This window comes from Diadema setosum, chromosome 14, assembly GCF_964275005.1.
Source record: "Diadema setosum chromosome 14, eeDiaSeto1, whole genome shotgun sequence".
Classification (NCBI taxonomy): domain Eukaryota; kingdom Metazoa; phylum Echinodermata; class Echinoidea; order Diadematoida; family Diadematidae; genus Diadema; species Diadema setosum.
In genome coordinates, this window is record NC_092698.1 from 31,292,394 (window position 1) to 31,313,160 (window position 20,767).

The window sequence follows — 20,767 nt, forward strand, 5'->3', positions numbered from 1 at the left end:
AACCAAAAGAGTAAAATCTCATTGTGACGCCAGTGACATTTGATGACGACTGAAGGTTGGCATTTATTTGGAAAATATCTGTTAGTTGCCATGGAAACGTGCACTCAGAAGCCAAGAATGGTGCCTGTGTGTGTGAATCTAAGCCAATATTCCTCGATATGTTATGGAGATAAGCGCTGATGCATTATGGAGGAAATATATCATGTTTTATTTTTATGTGCAAATGGAAATGGTGATGGCCAGTCATATATTGTTGTTGTAGCTGGCATAAGAGATAACATCAATCAGTTTACCACTTGCAGAAAGAGCTGTTACAGTTGAATCTGTATGTTGGCAATATCAGTTTGTGATGTATTCCTACAGATTGGTTTTGAATTGAATAAGCACTTCCAGTGAGATAACTTTTGAGCTCATAGCTGTTATCGTGTACTACTCTGGTTAATTGGGAAAATAAAAAAAAAAAAAAAAAAATACTTCCAAGGACTCCCTGCAGTCAAACAAAGAATACCATTACCAGGATGGTTTCTCTGTCCAACATTTGATTTTGCTTCCCTGACCATATTTAAGTGTGAATATTTTTTTGTTGTTGTTTTTAAGTTACTTGCTTTTTATTGAATAACTCATGAAGTACAGTACACTGTATATTGAATTAGCTTTGATTGAAAATGCCTAGTGAACAACAACTATTGCTGTAAGTGGCAGGTATTACTCCAACGACAGAAGCGGATCTAGAGGGGGGGTTGGGGCAACCCCCCCCCCCCCAAAAAAAAAAAAAAAAATCCTTGGACCATTTAAAAAAAATCTTATCTTTTTTTTTTAACTTGTAATTTTATTTTTTTCTATTTATGTATTCATTTTTTTGTTTATTATTATTATTATTATTATTATTTCTTTTTTTTTGGGGGGGGGGGGAAGGAGGGGATGGGGTTTTCATGGGGGGTTAATTTGGCAATGACCTCTATACCAAAAATAGTGGTGTTTTAGATGCAAGAAAACGCCATTTTCACACACAGATTTTCAAAAATTCTTCCTACTGTGGGAGGGGGGACACCCCCCTCCCACACCCTCCCCCCCTTTATAAAAAGCTAGATCCGCCCCTGAACGACGTATCTGTTTTCTGTTTTTGTAACGTATGCACAAGGAAAGACATGTTCAAGTAGTCCTACTGGCCTACCGTGACAAATAGCCCATAAATGCATACTGCACAGGAAGATAAAAATGATATTTGCAGACACTGCCTGCTTTGTCCCTTGAGGAGAGAGAGAAAAAAAACATAATGTAGACCTCATGATCAAGGGTCATTGAAGTTCCTCTTACAACGTTTAGCTGTATGTTATTGAAACAGTTCATGCCTTGACTGTCTGTTGACTGTGCACAAGGTGTGGCCAATTTGAGGAATGGCTGTACTTGTGGTGGCATATTTGCAGCAAAGATTACTCTGCCCTACACTTGTTCAAATCAAGCCCTTTTTCTGTTCGTTTGTTCAGCCTGGTGTTAGAATGAATTTGATTGATTGATTAATTTATTTTATTTAGTAATTTTTGCTGATTTCTGATTCCAAGTTATATTCTGTAACTTAGCAAAGACAAAAATGGTCATTGAAAGTTGTTGATCAGTGGTTCTGGCAAGTTGCCGAGCACTGAAAACTATCAGAGCTTTTATTGATTTCTTTGAGTAGTATGTATCATTCTCTTGATCACTAGCTTAGACAATTTTGCGTAGTTCAGTCTGGTGATAATATTTCACGTTGTGGGTTGGTATTCATATAGAAGGGAGAGTGGTAAAGAAGTGATGATATCACACAAACCCTATGCCAAACACTGGTCGATGCCCTAATTGTGCATACCTGTCAAAAGAGGTTTTAAAAAGACAGTTGAAGCATTTTGTAAGATATTCTTACAACTCTCCTTTTCATTTTTTTTTTTCATAGCAAATGGAGAACTTGTCATTATTTCTTTTTATTTTCTGCAGCCTTTTTTTTTTTTCTTCTTCCTCTTCTCCCATGCACCCCACAGCAGTGTTCACGTTTGGCAAAGAGAGTGATTGGAGAGCTAAGAGAGGAGCGATCAAAGTCGGGTTAATGGAGACCTCAGGTGCAATAGAAATGAGAGATATGCCCCAGATAGAGATACATGGTGGAATAACAAACTGATATGGGGCCATCAAAAAGAAGTATATGTGGGACTTAGGCTTTATGATCCCTTGTCACTAAATGCTATGGCTCTTTAATGAACCTGCAGAAATGAAATATGCTTTATCGTGGCTTGATTATCAGCCCTCGGGGAAGTCAGATGTAAGATAAAGCGCGGGGTTAGGTACCATGGAACAAGATCTGTTGTCTGCGGCGATGGGTACAGGAGAAGAATAAAAATGTGTAATTTCAGTTTCATGTATTCATATGGTAGTGAGGTAATGTTAAGGAGACAATGGGACATTTCAGAACAGAAACTCACAAGAGATCTGCATATGTAAGGAAAGTTGTGATGGGTGCATAATTCTGAATATTGTCAATCATGATTCATCCATTCACTATAGTCTTTTAATGAATGAGGTGATGGAAGCATATCAGATTCAAGTTATTTTTTTTCCTCTCTCTGCTGCCCAGCTATTGTAAGAATAACATAACCTGCTGCTGTGCTGTACTCCTCAAGCATATGATTCTCTCAATTATAACTGTCATCATTATCCTCCTCCTCCTCCTCCTCTTCCTCCTCTTCCTCATCATCATCATCATCATAATCATCATCATCATCATCGTCGTCGTCATCATCGTCATCATGTTTGTGTATGTTTTGGGGATAAATTTTATTCTCCTTGAAGCGAGAAATTATGCTATGTGACAAGCCTGTGTCACAGTGCATCTGCTGTGTCATAGATTATCAGTGGAATATATGGAATAGTATATTTGTGTTCTTTTTCATCTTTGTTTCTGTTTTTGGTGGGAGCTATCAAAAGTCGCCCCACAAAGAGAGGGTTCACAGTAGATTCTACGGTCACGCAGATGTGCATTTATGATGAAAACATGAAAGCCTTATGATCCCGATATATGTCCCGCCCACATCCTGCCTTGACTGTTTTTAACCCTTCTGTGTGACAAAGGTTCGTCTGTTTGAGTTTGATACCCTTTTTTCCCCCTACTACTGCACAATATAACAAAATATGGAACTTTTTGAGACTCTTTTAAGTCCAAAAGAAAGTCACTTCTAAAGAGAATCGTGAAGCAACAACAGCAGTGCAGCTATAAATATTCAAATAAAATCAGACAACACAAAATCAGAAAATGGTGCAATTGTTATTATATATTTCAGTGTTGGTATGAAACCAACTGAGATATAGCCCTGTTGGTTTTGCTGCTCAGTCTGTGAATGATACAGTCACCTTCATAAGACCACATATTTATTCAGTGAAGACCAATGATTTTTATTTCTTCCAGAAATTAGATATCTAGCCATGAACTGAGCTGAAGAGATGTCTAGGACATATTGTACCATGCACGTCTCAAAAGACTGGGATGGTAACCACACCCATTCAACAGTGAAAAAAAAAAAGACAAAAAACAACATCTGGTAATTAGATTTTTCATGGATCTCGTCATATTTGAAGCCTGCATTCAAACAGTAGCAATTTTGCCTAAGTTTGCCCTGACTTATGTGCAATATTGGCTGCTTTTGTAGCAAGGTTAGCACCGGTGTTCTGAAAAAAAGGACCTATTCATAAAGCATTCAAGTTTACCAAGCTTTTACTGCTTATTGGTAGATTAAATCTCTTGAGGTGTTTGAAAGGTGCAAATGGTTAAAGTGACAGTATTTTGCTGTTTTATGCATAATTAGGGTCATGAGAACTTGCCAGTTTTGAGTCCTGAATTACAGTTTTCTCACTACAAATTTAACTGGTCTTTTACAGCGATTTTTGTTCTTTATTGATGAGGAAACCAAAACACACACCCAAAAATCTGAGCAATGAACCTTAACTATGTGGTACAAATGTATGTTAGACATACTCCAGTAAAATCAAGAATATCAGTACTCTCATTTGATCCATATATCATTGAATAGTACAGTGACTACATGTAGTTTGCTTGCCAAACTTTGATTTGAAAATGGGTTATTCTAAACGGTTTGCTTTAACGGCCAAACCTATACTCGCGTGCAAAGTATCGAACCTTGGACGTTGGTGGCAATGGGAGCTATTATGAAATTTGGCCTTCTTTTCAATTGATGTTTTGTTGCATTTTTAAGAGTATCTACAGTTCATTGCAGGAGATACCTTTCTATGTGTTCAATCAATTTCATGGCCCACTTGATATGCTCTGACTTGGTTAGGAAAGAAAGAGAAAAAGAAAATAAAACAAACAGAAGAATGATGTTTCTGATAATTTTGTCATTGCATGCCCTTCAATAGGGGACGTGAAATGCGTATGCATGTTTTTGTTATTCTTACTTCTTCTTTTTTCATAGAATGGCTTGGTGTAGGAAGGCTCTCCTTTTTATCTGAACTATTAGATGGACTGGACAGCCATTTTATTGCATTCCAAACCCTGCAAAGGAGGCAAACTTCTTTTGTGCTGCTCAGTTGCCTTCCATATGCCTAGATAATTATCAAAGTTTGAATGTTTTAATCAGCAAACAAGCATTGTTCCCCATGCCTATTTAGCTTCAGTTGATGTATGAAATAAAAGCAAGCACATAAAATGCTACTATCTCAACAAAATCCTGAAATACATGGAGGAGGCCTATCTTACTGTGATGACAACTATAAATAGGGTTAATGGATGCCTATACTGCACAGTTGTAGCCATTTACTTGTTTTTGCCAACTTCATTACATATAGGCCTACTTTCATTGTTTCTCGTCTGTATAGATAGTCCTCTATGGATGCTGCCTACTGTATAAGAAAGGGGCTCTTTGTGAATATTGCATCACCATTGTGCATAGTGTATGCATGCAAAATGTGTCATTACAATGTATACCGATTATTCAAAACGGAGAAACAGTGAGTATGCGAATGAATCACCCTTGTTATAATTCATACCTTCCTTTCGTCTACCTTTGAGCTGTGCTTATCAATCAGTAGAACAGATCAACTCCACTTTCTGGTGCGAACATTACTCGAGCCACTGTGTGGAAGCTGCCGTTTTTTTTTTTTTTTTTCTTCCTTCATTTCTTTACCCCCGCTCCCCTCTTCTTGCCATGAGCATGGTCATGATTCTAGACAGTGGTGAAGTGTGAATTGTGAGTCATTACAATATTTTTTTTTTCTTCTTAGCATTACTCAGCAACAAAATTATTCTCTGTAATTCATAGTCTTAAATTGTCCTTCTTATCTGGGGAAGGTTGAAATGTTATACAAACCAGTTATATGTGTTTTTTATTATCTTTTTTTTTTTTGTAATGTGGGACTAAATAATGTGATATCTTCAGATATCTCTTACCCCTCCCCCCCCCCCCCCCCAAGAAAAAGAAAAAAAAATAGAAGACTATCCGTGAAAGTCGATTGTATGACCTTTGGTACGAGGAACATGTAGATAGCTGTTGAACAATTCAAACCTCAGCACAAAGGGTAGAAAAACAGGGGGACAGATGGCGATATGTTTGTGCTGGGGATCAATGCATTGTTGCGTTCAAGTCGGCCTGGCTCAAAATTGTGGACAGCTTCTTGCCCACTCTGCTCACTACAGTTTGTCCCCCAAAAAATTACATTCAGATTTCAGCATCAATAACTTTCAATGTGATTAAATTGTTGGAATGCTATTTCAGGGTCTAAAGATATAACATCTCACCTATATTTTGCTGAAAACCCTATTCAATTTGGTTAAGTGGTCACAGAGAAATGTGGATCGTTGTAAAGCATGTCATGGGTCTGTTTCTTCCAAGTTTAGCACTTGAATGCTCTGTGAACACAATGGACAGAACTATAGAGGGAAGGGATTCCCGACATGCTCTACAAAGATCCTCATTTCTCTTTGACTACTGAAGCAAATCGAATGGGGTTTTCTGTAAGATGTGGGCAATAGTTTCATACCCTGAAATTGTATTTGGATTGATTCACTATCATTAAAGTTATCATTGCGGAAGGTCCCATTGTATTTTTTTTTTTTTTTTTGTGGGGGGGGGGGGGGACATACGGTACTGTAAACCTTTCGACTGTCGATACTGGGGCAGACAAAAATGTACGTACGTTACACCACCAGCTCTAATTGAATCCTAACTCAAGAACATTTCTTTCAAAGATGGAGGTAACATTTCTCATGAATCGGGATGCATCTTGATACTCTTCCAGGATGAATGAACCGGAAGGGAACAATCCCCAGTCCAGCTGGTTATTTCAATTTCACAATAGTTTGTATCCTGGAATGCGATGTACTTTGCACAGAGTCAAAATTGCAACATGTGAGGCAAAGATAACTTTTGTTCTCATTACCTCTGCTGTGTGATAAAATGGATGGTATGTGGAATTGTGGATTTGTGACTTTTAAAGAGCCCTCTGCAGTCTCAAACCTGAAACAGGAAGTCTTTTGTTCCAAAATATCATGCAGATTGTGAGTATAAACTGGAAGTTCACGCTGCAGTCAAAGTTTATAGTTTCATCATTTGAACACCCACGTGCAAGGTGATGGGTTCCCTTTGTTTTTCAATCAGACTGATACATGCCCAAATGTCAGAGAATTTTTTTTTGTTGTCTTTATTCTTTAATTCCAACAAAGACAGATGACTCTATACCAGCTCTAATAACAAAATATAATTTAGTTTCTCAGCGTGTTTCTTACAAGGTCGTCAGATCACATTCACCATGAACTTTCTACCCAGTGTAAAAACAAAGAAGGAAAACCAAATGTTTTCTTTCCTGTAAATGGTGTTGATGAGTTGTGGTGTAGTAAATCTTGCTACACACAGTACATATATGGCTATACTTCAGACCTTTTCAATCTTAGGATGTATGAGGAACCGTGCATTTTGTTCGGAAATTTTAATCACCATAGAAATTTCTTGCCAAGTTTTGAAACTTTGTTTGAAATAGTGCCTGCAGTGTATATGGAAAGATGGCTACAGCAGTCTTGAACTTATGACAGGAAATCAATGTCTAGAATGATAATCCCTTTTTTCATGTATCAATGCATAAAAAAAGTAATTTGATTAAAAATTTGTATGAGATCTACGTGTGTACTTGCTTGTGCCACATATTTCACAATATGTGGACTTGTAAGACAGTTTTGTAAATGACTTTTTGACCAAGAACCAAATTGATGGAAATAGAACTATCCCTTTTCCAGAGATACAGTATTCCACCTTGACACATTATACAAAATGTATGTGTTATTTTAGACAATATTATTGCAAGTTATTGATTTTTGTTGTCCACTTGAGAAAAAGAAAAGAAAAATAAAAAACAAAGTATGATGGATTGAAAGTCTGGTCTGAAAGGAGCAGAAAGGTCACCAATAGAGGGCCTCGTCCTCTGGTGGGGAATTTATTCCAGAAGAAAAGTTGCTGTGAGTGAACGCCATAAATGCAGAAACTCTATTCAGTTTCAAGAATGAGATCAGTCACAGTCACAGCATTAGTATCAGCAAACATTCCTTCCCAAAGAATACAAGCATAAATGCCCAAAGTTACCATTTTAGTCATATGATAGTGTGACAGGATTTGTTTGTGTTATATTAGCGATGATCAGAAATACAATTTCTGTCTTGAATTTGTGTGATGATGACAAAGATGAAACCCTCCACTATAGAAGATGTGTCAAATAGTGGGAAAGATGTAGCTCAAGCAGAGATATCAAGGAAAGTACTTCTTTTTGAAAAAAAAAACAACCTGCAAGAAAAGTAATTTCAGTGGCATTTTATGTGATAGTTTTGAATTTGAGGATATAGCTGCATCACTGAGGGACTCAATATGAATCTTGTCTAACCAACTTTCAAGTGGCCATGGTGTTATCATAAATTTTTATGTGATTTTGCTCCAATTTTTATGATATAAGTGCTCATGTACTGATGTCCATTAAAAAAAAAATTAAGTAATGTTATCTTCAGGGAGCTGTCATTCCTATTGCAAACTGAAATAAAAAGGAAGCACAATAATTCTTTCTATCTTTCAGTTTGAGATCAGAAGGGGCTGCTTGAATTTAACACAGAATGAATTATTGCTCCATTATGTAGTAATATATATAGTCTGCAAGCTGATCAAATGATAAAATTGAAAGAGAAGGGAAGGAAGTGTTTTTTTTTTTTCTAGAATGGGGGGGGGGGGTGCATTTCATCAAGTGTTTCCTCAGGTATTTTTATCTGACAAATTTGCTGTCAGCCAATTGGTGCAAGGATTTCAGCAGCTTATAACAGTTTGTAAGAAAAAAAAAAATCTGACAAAATGCTTGATGAAATTCCCTGCGGAAAACAGGTATAATTTTTGACACTGCATAATGTATGGCATGTACAAATTGTACATTGGGCTATAATAATTGGGAATTCAAAAGGAGCCTTCACCCCTACTGATGTCTAGTAGAAACATTCAGAAAGTAAAAGTGCAGGCCAGTGCCTGAGACTCAAACTATGGCGTGTGGTCTTTGTTATACTCTGTGGATATAATATTGAGGGGAAATATATATTATACCGTGGCACTTTGCAAAACTGGCTTTAGAAAGGCAGGCACGATGTCTTTGTTCTGCTGTGAGCGGGATGATATGGTACGAGAAAGGGAGTGTAAAAGATGGTGGGGCAAAAAGAGCGGCAGGGAGAGAGAGAGAGGGGAGAATAAAAAAAAAAATACAGGAGAGCTGGAAAAACAGGAGAATCAGAGGGGAAAGGGGAAATGGAGTAGATGTCTTCAATTTCTTGTGGTGGTGTTGGTTAAGCAGGGCTGTGTGTGTGTGTCAAAAGAAAGAGAGGGAGATGTTAGAAGTAGGGCTTAGGAACAAAGGCCTTACAGAGGTCAAATGTTTACGATGGCTGCCTATACTAGTATGCTTCCCTTTCTTTGATGGGGTCTTAATACTGGCTATGAGGGATGCATTATCGTTATCTCTATACTGCACAGTTATCTATTGCAGCTGTAGTACTGTATGTGCACACAATTTACAGCCACAAAGAGTTTGTACAGGACAATTGAGTGTAGGGAAAAGCAGTTGATCCCAGCAACATACATGTAGGTTTATGCAGGATTGTTCAGCAGTGCTAATTCTTCCTATAACATTGAATAGCCATCTCTTGTCTTTAACATCCCTCATACAAAATGTAGGCCTACATGGTGCATGGTTACTGTGTATCCTTCTGTTTTATACATTGTTTAGAGGGAGTGAGCGCTGAGGTCATGTGGATGGTGTGCTCTTGAATGTTGAGTGTTTTGCTATACTGCAGAACCTTCAACATACAATCATTAGAGTTTGTTGAAGGTTCATCATACATAGGCCCTACTATGTATATGGCAGACAAGCACAAGGCAACGTGGTTTCTGCTTTGTGATGCTAATTCTATTTATGGTACCTACCATGCATTTACTCAACATTCTCCATTTTTCTTAGAATACATTGATAAGAAGTTAAAAGCATTTTTCCTGAAGATTTAATGATCCACATTAATTATGGGACAAAATGAGCTAAAAAGGAAATTGTGTTTCTTTGACTTTGAATTTATGGCTGTAATCTTGGAAACACACTCACAATTTTTATCATCTCTTGCTTTATAAACCCTGATGACATATCAAATGCACTCGGAATCACATGCTTTTGTGTGATCTGCTTTTGATATTAGTGTTTGTTCATTGACTTTGTGTGTAGTCAGGTGGAAAAGTTCTATTCATATCTCTCCTCATGTCCTTTCAAAGAGGCGCATTACCATAAAGCTCATATGAATATTAGACATATGTGGAAAGTTAGTGTGAAACTGTTTTGATGATGCATTATTGACACACTGGCATTGAGTGACTGCAGTGAATGATATATTTTTACAACCATTGCAATTGAAAGCAATGCACACTCCATGCAGTTTTGAAACAGAACTCCAGTACACAGAGATATCGTGACCCGCTGGCATGTCGCATGTTTTCATTGGCATGCTAAATCTGTGGCAATGTGTGCAAACTCACAAAGACAAAGAGTGCCTGCTGAAATATGATACCAGTGCAAGTACACGGTGTAGCTATGAAGAAAAAAAACAACAACACAACAACAAATAAAGAAGGGTGTGGTATTGCGTCCTTCCATGAGTCCCTGTTGGCATTTAACTCGGCTTCTCTGAAAAACGTTTTCATCACGGTGCAATATTCTGCCAGAGCTAGGCAAAGCTTATGTTGGCGTAAATCATGAGCCCTCTCAAATACCCAACCTAACAGTACTGATTGAATGTTCGCAATGAAAGACAGCTCCATGTTTTTGTTTTTCAGGAGATGGAACTCGACACTGTGCTTTGAAATTTATGAACAAGTCTTGCATCTGCTTTTACATTGTAGGTACGAAGCACTTTTTAAAGGGCTGGTATAGTATTGGCGAAGGTGAGAATTGGGCTTTTAACTTTTGGTGAAATATCAAGAAACCCCTTATGATATTGTACAGAGCATACCATTCTAAGAGGAATTCAAAGTTTATTTTATGAAAATCGGTTTTGGAAGGGCTGAGACATCAAAAAACAAAGTAGAACAAAGCGATCATAGTAAAAGGTGGGCCCCACCTTTTATTAGGATTGCTCTGTTTTAGATAACTCAGCCATTTCAAAGCCAATTTTAATCAAATAAATGTTAAATTCCTCTTGGAATTATATGCTCTTTCACATTTCATAGGAGGTTTCTCATTATCTTACAAAAAAAAATGTTAGAAACCCGAACTTAGGGCTCATGAAACCAAAACTATACAATCCTTTTAATGTCTCAAAGAGGAGCTTTGGTTCTTCTGAATCTTGCTCAACTGTACAATTTTTCGCCTTGTGTGTAATACAGAACACAAATCCATTAAATTTACTGCATCTATGAGATATGCTGAATCCATTAGATCAAGCGATTTTATATCAACTCCATTTGAGATGAAAGGATGATAGGATGCTAAATGCATGTGGCATAGATTTGTTGCAGTATTTTATCACAACAAACTTGTATCAACATTTCCATTGGCTGCATGACGTAATGAACAAACATTGAAATATGTTGTATAGCTAATAAAGTTATTAATTTTTCCCATTTGTAATCTGTCCCATTTCTCCCTTACCTCCCCCTTCCTTAGTATTGAGAAATAAAGAGATAGATGAAAGAAGACAATGAAGAAAGCTTTGCCAGCAATAGAAGAATGTGGAAAAGGAAGAAAAACTTAAAGAAGTTGATCTTAAAGTCATTAGGCAGGAAATTAAAAATCATGAAAGGGAGAGAATCAAGGAAAATGTAGAGAAAAGGAAAAAAATCAAACGCAATGAATAGGCTAACAAGCAAAATGAGAATTTGATTGGAAAAATGAAAGAAAAAAGACATACTATCAGTACTGTTGTTCTTTGTGTCTGTAGCAGAAGTGGAGAGCGCAATCTCCGCCCAACTCTGCCCTCATTGACCCAGTAAGTACTTCCTGTATATGAATGTGACCCGCAGAATATTTCCGGCCCATCCACAGACTGGGTTTGGTCACTGAGCAGGTGCAACAGACTGTATGCAGTGCAGTTCATATGTAGCTGGCACAGGAGATATTGTGGAAAAAATAAAAAGTCTGGCGTGGCTACAGAGCTACTATGTGCAGTGACTGAGCATCACAAAACTTGTGACAAATAGAAAAAAGAATTTGTGTGTGCACGTCCTTGATTGAGATAATATGCATTTGTGTGTAACTGTTGTTTTAATTAGTTTTTATTACCTGCATATACATTTCCTAATCCGTAACATGGGGCAGCTATCAGTTTAGTTGGAAAGTGAAAGTATCTCTGACATAATTTCTATTGTCTCTTTCTACCGTGGTTCAATACATCTTCATGTTAAACAATTCCATTGGCAACCTTGGATTCCAAACTGCTGTCATGCTATATCATATACCTGTCCAGCTAGTATGTTATACCCAGATATAGGATTTTACATCAGCCATAGTACAGGTTAAAAGGTTGAAGATGTGCATACCAGGAACAACTTCTTTGAGTGCTGTGGATTAATGGGATGCTTACAGCCTGCTGGACAAAGTTGCTGAAGAAAATCGCCACATTTTCTTTCTTTTATACCCTCTTATACATGAAGTGTATAAGGGGGTATATAGGAATCATTTTTACTGTAATAAGTGGAATAAAATAAAAGATAAAGAAAACATTTCATAAAAGTCAAAGAAATAAGGCTGTGATGTTTTGAAGTTTCTGCATTATATTCACAATTTTTTGTATTTATTTATTTATTTATTTATTTATTTATTTATTTTTTTTTTTTGGGGGGGGGGGCTAGAAATTTTCCACATCCCCCCCTCCACGGGAATGGTCAGTCGCATACATGTACATTTAGGCCTATACATTACGCAGAATGTATAAAATGCAAATTTGTGACTTATGGCATGATTGTCCTTGAATCTTCCCAGGATGATTTTGTGTACATGTAGGTGCACTGAAATTCATTGCCTCAATCAATAGTGCTCTCTATAAACAGCTTTCATATGGCCATGGTATGGACAGATTTGTTTTTGTGTTGTGTTTTGTTTTGTTTTTGTTATGTTTTTCATTTTAGAATCTTTGCTTCTATCTAATACTGAGCTGGAAACTGAAATGACAGAAAAAAAAAATAGATTTGGCTGTTTTTCTACATGGTATTTTAGATTGAGAATTTGACAAGTATGGTGCTGATGCTCAATGACAGCTGAAGAAGACATTTTATTGCTATATTGAAAGTTCTAAAATTGTTCTAGGAGCATAAGATGTCTCCAGACCTTCTTTTTTCCTGAGATGATGTTCATCCAGGATGCAAGGATAGTGCTCACAATAGGTTACTAAGCTTTGCTCATCTTGAGTGGGAAAAAAAAGAATGGTGAATTTTGGAAATCAAGACTGATTGGCATTCTAGAATATGTGCCAGAGCTACAAGGGGCTTTAGAATGAGTGCATAGTTTTTGAATAAATGTCTTGTGAGTGGTGTTCATGTGAACAGGTTATGAATCTCACATGACTGTCCCATGCTCCACTTCTTCAGACACAGTGGGTGTAATATCTTTTCAGTTGACTGGTGATGCTCTCAAGCAAGATATAAGATAGGACAGTGACAGCTTGCACTCATTCATGTGCATTCTAACCTTGCAGAACCTTTCTAGAATTATTTTTTTCCGTTGATCAGTAATAATAATATCTATATGTCATATGTGGAGCAATTACTTATGGTATGATTATATCAATATAATTGGCCCAATAAGAGTTGGCAGAATTGAAATCAGGACAAATATACTTGAGATGTTTTGAATCTCTCAAAAATTAGTGCTTTCTACTGCTATGATGAAGTGATGCAACCACATTGAGTATTATTAAGTATCAAGTGCTGTTTCATTGTCGTTTCTTCTTCCACTAATCAAAGCTGTCACATTGTTATATCTCCTCCTAAACCCAACAAACTTAACCCTACTCGACCTCTGCATCCTATGAACCAATGATGCGGCGGTATCTTGGACAGGAGGGTCATGGTGGCAGCAGACAGCCACCTCCCTGGACCGAGATCTCTTCGCTTCGAGTCTCACAGGGGCCTCTCCCACTTTTAGCTTCAACCAAGAAGCGACGGCAGGTGTGACAGCGGGCGCACCGACGGCCCCTTCCCCGGGTGTGGCTACCTTCAATTCGCTATTTTCAGACCCTCTCAAGCAACGTACGTTGTCCTTGGTTGTCTGTGTTCAGTTGTCTTTAGAAGCCTCAGATCTATCCCTCTTATATTCATATTTGTTTGTTTCTTTGTTTGTTTGTGTTCTGGCCCCTCCCATGTGAAAGTCTGTTAGTACTGAGGAACATGCCTCATTGTTACAGCGCCTTGCCATCCAGTATGTTGCAGAATATCTCCTGTCTGCATTTGATACACTGTAGTTCTGCTTGATCATGTGATATGTTCCAAACCCTGTGCCCTCTGCTGATCCTTAATTCTTTGTGTATCATTAGACCTAGCATTCATGTCATAGTTTTCCTGATGTTTTTCGTCATGTTTGCAGGCAGACCCATGTCATGCTGTAGTTGTGGATTAATTTCAACTTAACCTTGTTTGCTGCCTTGTTGTGAAGAGACTGAAATACTTCTAGGTTGAAGAAAGCTCCCTATTCATACGCTGTAAATGTTTGTCCTCATCCGAAGCTTGCAATATCTCCCTTTACAGCCCTTTGATGTGTAACATTGTGTGTTGTTATTTTGCTTTATTTATCATTGCTCCCTGGGATTCATACTCCTTGTTGCTCAGCAAACATGCGATGTTGAATGATGCGCAGTGTATCCACGAGTTATGATGTGAAAACGAACCGAAATGCGTCATTTTCAGGCATGATTTCTCAGCTGTGTTGTGAAGCGTGGCTTTGGCTGCAGTCCTATTCAATATCTGTCGTATTCATCTACTGCCAAATCCAAGAGGAAGTTTGTTGCTGGAAGCTCATATGAGAAACCATTCAAGGCTTGATGGTTTTCCAGTATCCTTCTGTTGTATCCCTAAGAACATCTATCAAGCTTTTGTGAATGCAAATCTGCATGAATGTATTCTTGCAGATGTTTGCGATGATGACAGGTTTCTTCTGTGAGCGATTGCTTGTGTAGATCGTATCCGTGTTTATCTATTGTATGTACCACTTCTGCAAGACCATTTTATTTTTCTTTACAGTCATTTAAATTTTTTTTTTCCCCTGAAGGTATTTATATGAAACCAGTTTGTTGATATCAGTCTTTTATTCCACAAGAATTGAAACTCGAGTCTCCCCGAACGGTGCCAAATGCAACATCACAGATTGCACATTGCAAAAGGGAATGGATAAGTGATGTTGAAATGACAAGACAAACCAGGAAAATATTCTGCCTTTCAAAAGTAGTAACCAACAACCTGTTTTTGCACAATATATATCCTGTACTAGCTGAAATATACACAAGTAATGCCCTTATCAACCTAAGTTATCACTCAGAATTGAGCACAGTCACAAGTGATGAGCTTATGAGGTGAAGTACAGTATGGAGTCTATCAAACAAAACCATCATTTCCAAATTTGAAGTGAATTGTTGCTTGTGATCATTGTCCTGCTACAATCATGAACTCTGTGTGCTTCTGTATTTAGAATAGAAGTAACAGTGGATTCATTTTCATGTCTTGACCAGTGTTTGGTCCTACTATGTAAGATATGATTTTGTCAGCATCACCTGTCATAGACAAATTCAGGGTTAATGATGAACAGTATGAATCTGGTGTGGATTAGATACAATTGCTTGTGAGTCACATAGGCCCGAATTCACGAAGGTGGTACAAATGAAACCATGGTTTAAACCATGGACAAAGACCATGGAGCGCCAAGTGTCGCATGGAATATTTTGTTACGAAATCAGTCATTTTGTCGATGAAATGAGTATTTTGTAACGAAATGACAACATTTTGTAACTACATGAACATTTCGTTAATGAAACAGTCATTTTGTTGATGAAATGACCAATTTCATAACGAAATATTCCTTGCGACATTTGGCGTTCCATGGTTTTTGTCCATGGTTTAAACCATGGTATCATTTGTACCACCTTCGTGAATTCGGGCCATAATGTCCTGCATCAGTTTGTGCATATAGTTTCTAGAATGACAGTTTCCCATATATGCATGCTGTGTCTGTGGTTCTTCATTCAAGTAAAGTGCACGAGTCATCATTGATTTAGTTAGACGCAGAAGGTCATTTGCTCTGTTGTCTGAGAGTTTGTTGAGGTCATATCCTTCATTCTTGCAGAGTATATGAAAGCTACATTGACTGGAAGTGACTTGTAAAACACTGGTAGATACTTGAACTCAGGGGGAAACAACACTGCCATGATACATTGTTACCTGTGTAGCCTTCTCTTTGTCGGGGTCACATTTTTCTTTTCTTTCTTTTTTATATACCTGGTAATTGATCCTTTCCTTTTCCTACCTGCTCTCAATGTTTATTATGTATTGAATATATGTATACATTCATATGTATTCATCAGTGTGTGTGTATGTGTTTGCAGTGTTTCTGTTCATGTAATGCATGTGGAGTGTAATTTCCTGACCCACAGCAAGAAAATTGTACGACACTAGAGAAAATGATGGGATCAAACACAGAAAGAGGAAATGATAATGTAGTGCAGCGTGTGACTCACATGAAGGTGAAACTCATTGGTCTTTTTTTCCTTTCGCTCTGTTTTGTTCTTTCCTTTTGTTTATTTGTTGTTTTTTCTTTATGTTGCTGAGTAGCATTGGATGGTTTTATGTGCTACCTCTGTGTTGTCTAAAGACTTTGTCCAGCGATGGACGAAGAGATCAAGTCTTGGGACTTGGCATCAGTTTGTAACCCTGCATTCCTTCCGTGCCTGTGTGATTACTGGCCGGACTCAGGCCTTGCTCAACAATTCAGTCCGTTACAGTATAAGTTGAAATGGACTCTAGTGGCTAATCGTTTTGTGTTGTTTAGAAGAGTATGCAATGTAATGAAAGATCAAGTGTCATTTCATTGTTCTGCAATGTGATCTCCGTGTGGAAGCCGGAATGTCATGCATACATGTAGGTTTGTGCTTTGCATCAATATTTTCCTTTCTTTTGAGACTGCAGAGTGTTGCTGTAGTAACTTCAAGTGTGCCTTGCGTACATGAAATGATGTATCATAGTTACACGGTAGACGTTTAAATGTTCCTAGCATTCATGAAGTTACACTTACATGTTTGTAAGTTTTAGTTCTGTGCTTGCATTAGAGTTTTATTTGCATGGATTGAACCTGTGTGCAAGTTGAATGTGCATTACCATGGTATTGCATGAAACCTGTCATGGTTATGGGTCAATGGAAGCACTTCAAAACTTGGCCAAACCCATTTTTCTGCGATGACATCACAAGTATAGTCTGAGCCTCATACTGTGGTTTACTTAAAAGGCTCCCTGACAACCTGTTCCGTGCTGACTTCTGCTGATGTACGTAGGCCTTCAAATCATTGACCCTAGAACTTTTTGATCAAAATGTGTATTGCAGATTTTGAATCATTGGAGTTTTCATTTTTTTTTTCTGCACCTACCAAGCATTGCCTGCACTTCAACAACTTTCTTGCATTTAATGATGTCATTGACAGTAAAGTCAGCTGAAATAAGCATCACAAGGACTAATACACACCTTGTCTTGACTAATATACAAACTCATCATAGCAAGACATACAGGTCTCTTAATACAATTTACACCTCTTAACCTTTTGATTGAAAGAAAAATATTTGAAACATATTTTTATCAAACAATTCCTGGATGTGTTGTATGAAGACCGTTTGGCCTCACTTGACTGCCTGAAGTCATTATGGAGCGCCGGGATTTCATGGGAAAGCAGGAATTGCATGTCATTGGCCTTTAAGTGGCATTGTTTCCCTCACATACTTACACTGTAGCATTCAGATGAAAACAAGTTGATGCAAGAATTCATTAATTTGAAAGTTGGGGACACTGGCAGCAAAAAATAGAGGGACCACTAATAAGCAGTGTTCCACACAGTCCTTCACTAAAGGTTTTTGTTTTTTTTTCCCCCATGAACTCAAAAGAAAACATTAAATGTATTCCTTGCATCAGGTGATTGTGGACTTATAATGTCTTGACGCATCATGGAAAGGGGAAAGAAAATAATGCATCCAGCACTACCGTCATGGAGGCTGCTGTATCATTTTATTGCAAGGAAACTGGTTTAAAAATAGATTGTTTACCAAACAGGTGTTGTTGGAGAGCGACATTAAATTTCCATACCTGCCTGAGATGGGGGCTGTAGTATAATAGATGTTGCTGCCAGTGATGCAGGAGTTTTATAATGCTGATGCAGTGAATTCTGGTCTGTCAAAAAAAAAAAAAAAACCCAAACAAACAAAAAAACAAACAAAAAACAAAAACAGCAAGGGTACATAGATGCAGAGCAATGATGTGAAAAGCGATTTTGCTCCTCAACACTCATCAAAATTCTAACGAGTCGAAACTGATCAAAGCAAAAGGGCCTCTTCTGGATATGTGATGCTCGTCGTCAGCTACATCTATTTGCAGTTCTCCTTTGATGAATTTCCTAGCAAGAGTTCAACACCCTAAAGTCCTAGGAAGGTTGTCGCGGCCAAGATGATTACAAGCGAATTTCCAACAGATTCTGCTTGTTGTTACGTTTTTCTTTTTTTTTAGTTAATTATGCAAACACAGTGCAGTTATTTCTACCTGATGGAATGGATTTGACTCATGAGAAAGAAAAAAACTGAGAAATTACAACTGCAAATTGAGACTTAGCTCCTTTTTATGGCACAAACAGAATAAGATAGAGAGAGAAAGTGAGGGGAATGGTAGAATGAGCTCAGGAGACAAACAACAAAAGTGGCTTGGGTCAAATTAATAGGCTTCCTCCTCATGAATGCTTCAAATCCTTCCCAGTTTCGTTATGATTCATAATACATGCATTTCCTTACCATATCTCAATTTGCAGCTCTTTTGCAGATGATAAAGAAGGCCTACGGGAGGGGGAGAACAAGCACGATTTTCCATTTTTGTCTGTTCGACGTTTATTTTTAACCTCCCAAATGACACATGACAAATGCTCATATAGGTATTTGCAATCAAAGCATATTTTAAGAGATAGAGAGAAAAAAAAAGGATCATATTTTGGCAATAGATTACCTGGATACCCTTAGTATTGTGCAATCTTCTGCAAAAGTAAAAGAGAAATAAAAAAAAGAAGAGTTTATTCTGAATGGCGTATTCCCTGAACAAATATTCAAAGAAATATGAAATTCATATGCAGCCATAGTGAATGTTTCTGGGGTTTTTTTTGTGCTTGCTTGTCCATGATTTTAGAAACTTCTAAAAAGAATAGTCTAACTCTTTATGTCTTCATTTTCTAAATATAATGTTAGCAGATATAACATGTTTTGTATGAGAGGGCAGGAAGGTCCAAAGCCCACAAATTAAAGAATCGTTAAGGTTTACCTCCCCTAGAACCAGATATGATACAGCTAAGATGTTGCAATGCATTCCACGTTTGTTCATAGTGGATTTTTTTTTTTTTTTTTTTGGGGGGGGGGGAGGGGGATGTCCCCCTCAGGATACTTTTTAGGGGATTAAAAAGAAGGCCAGTTTTCACATTTTCATCTCAATATATGCTCAACATGCTCCATATTTTACCTCTATTTTAATGGAAAATTTACCTCAAAGTAACTTTCAAAGCGACAGTGTTAAAAAAAGAAAAGAATGATGACATTGAAGCAACAACCCAGTGAAGATTTGAATAGAGTATTATTGAATTGTGAAAGTTACAGCATGCCTGTATTGGCCATCTAACATGACTTTGAAAAGAACGTTAAAAAAAAATGCTGCCATTGTGAGGCACATAACAATTACATTGCCTAGAAATTCTCCTTCATTAAAAAAAAAAAAAAATAGATGGTTCAATACCTTGACTTCAAACAACAAAATGTGATGAAACCGACTTCCTCTCTGCATGAGCATGTGTCATGATAAAGTGTCCTTTTAGTTTTTGGAAATGTAAAATAGCAAAATTTCAAACACAAATACAAGTGCTATTCCAGTGACAGGATTGAAATTGAATTCATTCATTCAATTATTTATTCATTTATTCATTCATTCATTCAATCGTTCATTCAATCGATCGATCGATCGATCGATCAATCAGTCAATCAGTCAATCAGTTAATCAGTCAGTCAGTCAGTCAGCCAGCCAGTCAATCAATCAGTCAGTCAGTCAGTCAATCAATCAATCAATCAATCAGTCAATCTTTCATTCACAATCTTTCATTCATTCATAGTCTTTCCTTGGGGTACATTTTCCTGCCATTATAACCTGATCACGAGCGTGACTGGTTCTGTCCTGCAGGGTTTGTGCATGATGCTTAGCGAGTATGCTCTGAAGCATGAGATGTGATGATGATGATACAAGACTGCAGCTGTTTGAAATTGAAGAAGCTTAATCATTAGATGGAGAGCAGTTTACAGGATAGGTTTACAAAGTGCTTTTTTTTTCATCTTGTTCTGTGCTCTTTGTTGGTCTCTTGGTCTGTTTTGCTTTCTATCGCAGTAGCTATACACACAGCTATGTTGCGGCATTAACTTTGAAATAGAAATTACTTGTCATCTGCATGAGGCTGCTAATTTGTCTCTAGGTCTTTTTCATTTTAGTGGTTTCCGCAAGCACTAATACTGTTTTTTTTCTTTCTCTTTTTCTCAGTAGAATATGGAATGCCTCCTTTTCACACTTCATACTGCTGTAGTATGTACATGAGAGCTCCTGTAGCATTTGATTGATTATTCCTGTCATTAAGTATCTATTACTGCAGGTAAATAGACAGGATTTGTTCTGATGGACCTGCATGTGCATGTGATTGTCACCAATTTAACCCCCCCCCCCCATGTAAATACAACTCAAATCCATCTTACATTGAAAGGCATTTTGAAAGTATTAAATTTTGTGTGCGTGATATCCGTTCTTGCCTGTTGGTATGGATGGTTCTTTTCCTCAGCTGAAACATTCCATTAAATCTGCTTTTCCCGCGTCTTCTTTGTTTTTTGTTCATTGTCGCTAGGATACAGGAATGGTAGTCATAGAGACCAACCACAAAGCAAAAAGTAAAATCACTGAAGAAGTTTTTCTTTGGTGCTGCTTA

At 37.5% G+C, this 20,767-nt stretch overlaps 1 protein-coding gene across 1 annotated transcript in view; it reads left to right on the forward strand.

The window, feature by feature from the left end:
• The window catches only part of LOC140238159 (bromodomain adjacent to zinc finger domain protein 2B-like), a 115,441-nt gene that overhangs the window by 42,899 nt on the left and 51,775 nt on the right, over window positions 1-20,767 (forward strand). The gene's annotated exons all lie outside the window — the stretch shown is intronic.